This window comes from Rattus rattus, chromosome 10, assembly GCF_011064425.1.
Source record: "Rattus rattus isolate New Zealand chromosome 10, Rrattus_CSIRO_v1, whole genome shotgun sequence".
Classification (NCBI taxonomy): domain Eukaryota; kingdom Metazoa; phylum Chordata; class Mammalia; order Rodentia; family Muridae; genus Rattus; species Rattus rattus.
The window spans coordinates 10,358,102-10,364,101 of NC_046163.1; positions in this window are offsets into that span (position 1 = coordinate 10,358,102).

The following is a 6,000-nucleotide window of genomic DNA, read 5'->3' on the forward strand; positions in this document are numbered from 1 at the left end:
AGTACCTGACTCTAAAATTATAACATACTTACATACAATTTTAGTATATCAGGTAATGTGAGAAGCCAAAATAAAGGGGCCATGATAATTGTAGCAGTCACCAATCATTGGAACAATAAATACATGACCAGTCTATGACTCGGGAGAACTAGTCTAATTTCAGACACTCTAGTTAAGTTCTGGTACACGACACAAGGTTATTCTCAAGATCCTTCATACAGCATGGTGTATATATGAATTATGAGTAAAGTATTCACAAAAGCTGATCATCACCAGAAAGGACCAATCCCTGACACTCTTGGATTCTTCAAAGTTCTGATGTCTCCATAGACCATGAACAACCCTCCCCCGTTCAAGTCAGGGTTGGTTTGAAAAACAGAATCAACTGTAATCTCATGATTTAGTATGGAGTGAAGATTTCTATTCTTGGTCTTCATCTTTTTCATGATAACCTTCCCCATTTCCTCACTGGCAGTCACTCTGGACATTTAAATGCCATTTTTTATCCTCCGTTGTTACTCAGATAGAGGGGGATTATTGAACCCTCTGACATCATACCTGAGGCTTTACTGCTCCGAAAAGAACAACATGGAAAAGTGTGCACACAAAACTCTGCTCTCCTAGCATGCTTGAAATGCATGTTAACTCAGCCATATGGAAGACCAATGATTTTTGTTAGCTACCCCTTTCCCACGCTGTTCCTGGTTCAAAGAGAGAGCAAACCACAGTCCTCCACAGTGATATATACAAGATACAGTTTAATACTAACTGTCTAAATTAAACTCAAATTTTTCTTTTATCAGAAGGCAGCCATTATTGTTGCTGTGTATTTTTCTCTTGAAAGAGAGAGCAAAGGGAATATTCTATACAAGGAGAGTAAATGTAATTTTACACATGTCAGTTTTAAAATATGCTTTCGAATAGATCTATAGAAAAATACAACTTAAAATTCACAGCTAAGTATACAGTTGCTAGTTTTACTTATGCTCTAGCTTACCAAAACCAAGCAGAAAACAAATGATTATGAAGGTTATAGTTCCCCAAAACAAATCTTGTTGATATAGTAGTTAATAAACAAATGACTGGTGGACTGAAGGCAGGATCTGATGGCTAGTGTTTGCTGTACAAGCATGAGGAACAGAGTTTAGATCGTTTAGATCTCCAGAAAGGCCATGTAAATGCCAGTGGGTGTAGCAGTCTGCCTGTAATTCCAGCCTAGAGAGAGGATCCCCACAGCAAGCTGTTGAATGGCACAGGTCATAGCCACAAGTTCTGGGGCTGCCTGAAAGACTCTGTCTCAAAAAGAGTCTGTGAAAGAGCAATGAGAATGCTTCCTAACACCAACCATAGAATTCCACATGCACAACCATGCATGTGTAAGCAAAACATGCATATATGCATGCATTCCCCTTCCATCTTGGGACAAGGGCAGTAGACAGGACAATCCTCATGTTGCATGCAAGATGTATGAACTAGCAAATGTATTTCAAGTTTCAGAAGCTACTGACATCATAAGAAGAGGAATCCAAACATCATCGTGGCAACTGCAAAGAACACACTCATAGGACCCTAAAACACTAACTCATGACATCACAGCCATCTTTCCAGTCTATTCCCAGGGGACCCAGGAATGACCGGCTGACTGACTTGGGAGGTTCAAATACATATCACCAATTTCCCTTCCAGACGCTTGACACATGTCTCAGACTACTTCCCAAACCTAGAGTCAGAGCCTGCCACATAAAACACAATGTCAGCGTGAACAAACACACTGCATAGAAGCCTTCCAGGATAAATCTGAAGAGAAGAAGCAGGAACCTGACCAGCTCTTATCGAAGGAAATCGTCAATGATCTCTGGCTAGGGAGGTTGGTAGAGAAATATGACTACTTGCTGACAAGTTTGCCATGTGGCACTCGCACCTGCTCTCTCTGGGCAAATCCTAGACCTGATTCTCAACTGTCCCTTTTCTTTAATTGTAAAACGCCATTCTCTAAGTTAGGGCTTCATTTCAAATGTAAAATATTTTAATATATTCTTGTAAAATTTCTTTTTAAATTTATACAATGTATTTCGATCATTTTGTTTTTGTGGCCTCTTTAAACTGTCAAAATTTTTATATACTCTACATACACAGGTATATAAATTTGGTATCCAAATCAAACATCTACTAATAATAAATCATAGATTTACTTTAAAGCTAATTTTATACAACACAGTAGATGTATAATTTTATCATTTATTAAAGATTAAAGTATATTTGCAAACATGAGATGGATGTGTATTTTACACAAGCAATTAAACCTTGGCTGAATAACTGACCCTGTGAGAAAGAAGCCTCTTCAACATTCTTCGTAATCAGTGATACTTTATTTTCATAACTGTCAATTGTGTAAATAGCATTATATATTCATATAAATACACAGCGCAGAACGGCAGAAGTATGTCTAGGGCTATTACAGAAACTGCCGAGATTTCTGTCCAAATCACACGCCAAAATCCATCTAGCAGATTATTTTATGTGTAAGTTAGCAACTTAAACAGCAATCTAAAAATCCGACATTCTAACATGACACAGTCTCAATGTATATTAATTTTTTGCTTCCATGCTGTGGAAGTAGAAAAATACTAAGCATTTTTGTTCTTTGAGAACAGGAAAAAAGATACCATGTTTCTCTAAGATCATAAAATGTAATGTACAGTAGAAACACCAAAACTTCTAACACACACTGCGCTTGGACCTGACCCGTGGCACAGGCAGCACCGCTTAGCATGGCGCACTGGGAAGTCTGCAGTGTACTCAGAACAAAGTCTGCAGCAGAGGGGCCCGCTGCCCAAAAGGCCAGGAAACTGTCGCCCGCTTCACACTGACTCCATTTCTGGCCACTGACCATTCGGGAACCTGTCCCGTTTCCAACCGCTTACGCAATGGGAACCCTCCTGAGACTGCGACTGAGTTTAGAAAGCTGGGCCTTAAGCACATAGGTAGTTCTGGAACTAAATAGAAGGAGATGCATCTAATCAAATTCCCTGATCCATGATCAAAGCCAGTCACAAGGATTAAGCATACGAGTTAAAATGCTTGCCTTGAATGCCCAAGAACTGGGTTCAAAACCCATCCCTGTACAAATGACACATTTTTTTTTTTTTAAGTTCCAAAGCTGTGGAGGTTGCTACCTGAGTCAGGAGAGATTGGAGTCTGAATTAACTCACCGCCAGAGGCTTCGGTGCTGCTCCCTGAGTTGTGCCAGCAGGTGCTCGATGCATTTGTTTGAATCCATGTATTCCTGAACAAACAGACATGAGAGATAAATACTACAGATTCGTGTCTACTCACTGAAAATCACACACGCAAATTTCAAAACATTGAAATGTTTATTCTGGTGACATTAGCTTATTTCATCAATTTGCCACGTGAAATACAATTCCTTGCGAGAGATGGGAAGATGGTTTGCTGGATAAACGAGGTCCTGAGTCCAACTCCCAGAACCCATGTTTAAAGAAATAAAGTCAGTTGTGGTGACCTGCGTTTGTAGTCCTACATCTGGGGAGACGGCTACAGATCACCAAATCTTGCTGATGAGTTGTAGAGAAATGACAGACCCTGTTTTAAAAACCGCAGTGATGGTGCCCGAAAGGAGATAACTGAGGTTGGCTTCTGGCATTCACCTGTGTGCACATGTGCATGGAAATTCACCACAACCGTCGCTATGCTCTAAGTCTACATCTCTATCTTAAATATTTCCACAAGATGCCCTTCCCCAGTTCCAGAAGCCTGGGCCTCGGTGGTTCACATGTCCGGTCCTTTGAACATGGTAGCATTTGAACATGGTAGCACTTCTTGACCTCGTGTGGCAGATTCTATAAACCAACTTTCAAAGTGAGTTTGGGACTTTTGGAGTCAGTGGAGAACTCCTCTGATTTCCAAAAAGCTAACATTTCATACCTATCAACATGTGTTTTACTACAAAATGCAGGAAATCAATGTTCTCACAGTTAGAAGAAATACTGTGTGTCTGTGGAAGCCTTGCCTTTACTGGTCCTGGGGCAGTCCTTTTCAAGTAAGAATGAACTCAGAGAGCGTTTTACATGGATGTGTTCACTTTCCCTCATCTCGTGTATACATGTAACTTGTAGCTATGCTTGTGTGGGTTTAGTGAAGCAAAGTGCAGCCTCTTCTATGAAGACATGATGCAGATGAGGCAGTCATTGACCCAAAATATGAAGACATGTTTGTTGAGAGTCACATAAGTACATAAGTATAGCTGGGCCTCTCTGTGTGCCGGTACCACATTGTTTTTGTCAATGTGGCTTTGTGGCACAATGTCAGGCACAGCGTGTGACACGCCAGCCTGGCTGTTTCCTCTGCGGATCGCGTCTCATGTTCAGGGTCTTAGGTGCTTCCGTGTGAATTTTGGAATTCCTCTTCCTATATCTTGAGATTTTTATAGGAACTGGATTGAATCTGTAGATCACTTTAGTAATGAGGCATTTCGTGTTAATTCTGTCAATACAGGAGCATGTGAAGTCTTTTAATTTTCTAGTGGTTTCTTATTTTATTTTTCTCTTAAAATATTTAGCATAGAGATCTTTCACTTCCTTGACGTGTGTGTGTGTGTGTGTGTGTGTGTGTGTGTGTGTGTGTGTGTGTGTGTGTGATTAAATTAGAAATAAAGATTATGAGAGGGGAAGGAGAGACCTCACAAGGGAAGCAGCGGAAAGAATGGAGGAACATTTGACATGACAGCAACTTGCAGAGAGGAAGGGGGACAGCAGGAAGAAGACATGGGAATGGGGGAGGAAGCTGAGGGAAGAGAACAGACTAGAACTATATATAATGCAACGCATGCTTGAAATGCCACAATGAAACCCATTACTTTGTTATGGGGATGACTTTTAAAGGTTTACAGTTTTAGTTATGTGCCTGGGTGTGGAGGAGTGTGGGCAGATGAGCGCAGTGTCTGCAGAGGCCAGAAAAGAACAATGGAGCCAACTGGTGTGGGTGTTGGGGCCTCTACAGAAGCAACTGCTCTTCACCACTGAGTCATCTCTCCAGCCTCCAAACCCATTACTTTGCGTGCTGTTTTAAAAATTAATTTAAAGGCTGTCTATAGACTGGTGTGCAGGACTAAAGCTGTGTTTTCAAACACCCTATCTGAAAAAAAAAATGAAGAGTTCATTTTTCACACGAAACTCCTATAGAAAAGTCTATTGACTGTAAAACCCGCGTTCTGAATATGTTATTTCTGGATACATGGCCCATAGTTGATAGTGCTTCAGCTGCTCGCATGCTAATGTAGTGCGGAAAAATCCGTGCTACGGTTTCACTCTGGATAGTTTTTCTTCTCCTTATTGAAGATCTAACCTGAAATTCCTTGGTCCTCCCTCACAGCTGGCAGAGGCTGGATGGTACACAGTGATTTATACATTAAAGGTGTGGGAAAACCTGAGGCTTTATTATATAAGTTATGAGATATACTAGGTGCTTTGGTTAATATTGATATTTCTCTTTCTGAAGCACAGATTCATTATTAAACATTATACATAATCTATCATAATCCATCGCTTCTAAGTTATATGTTCTTAATGGGAAGGTGGGATGCAGTTAAGAGTTGGGCTGAAGCCATTAAAGGATTCAAGACCTTGGATCTACTCTGGTAGGCATGAAGGACCTTACTACCTTTCCTTTCCAAAACTATTTTAGCACATAAATATAAGGCACTTTTTACAGCATAATAAGCCTCTATCTACACATTTATTACTTAAGGTATTAAAATCCTGTAACATTTAAAGAGTCATATGCCTGATGAATTGATATACATTTTTCAGGGGACTATCAATAAATAAATCCACAGTTCTCAACCTGTGGGTTGTAACCCCTCTGGGGACCATGTGGTAGTTAGTATGAAAATAACAGCCAGAAGCCCAAAGGGAGTGGTAGCATTAGGAGGTGTGGTCTTGTTGGAGTAGGTGCAGCCTTTGGAGAATGTGGTCACTGGGG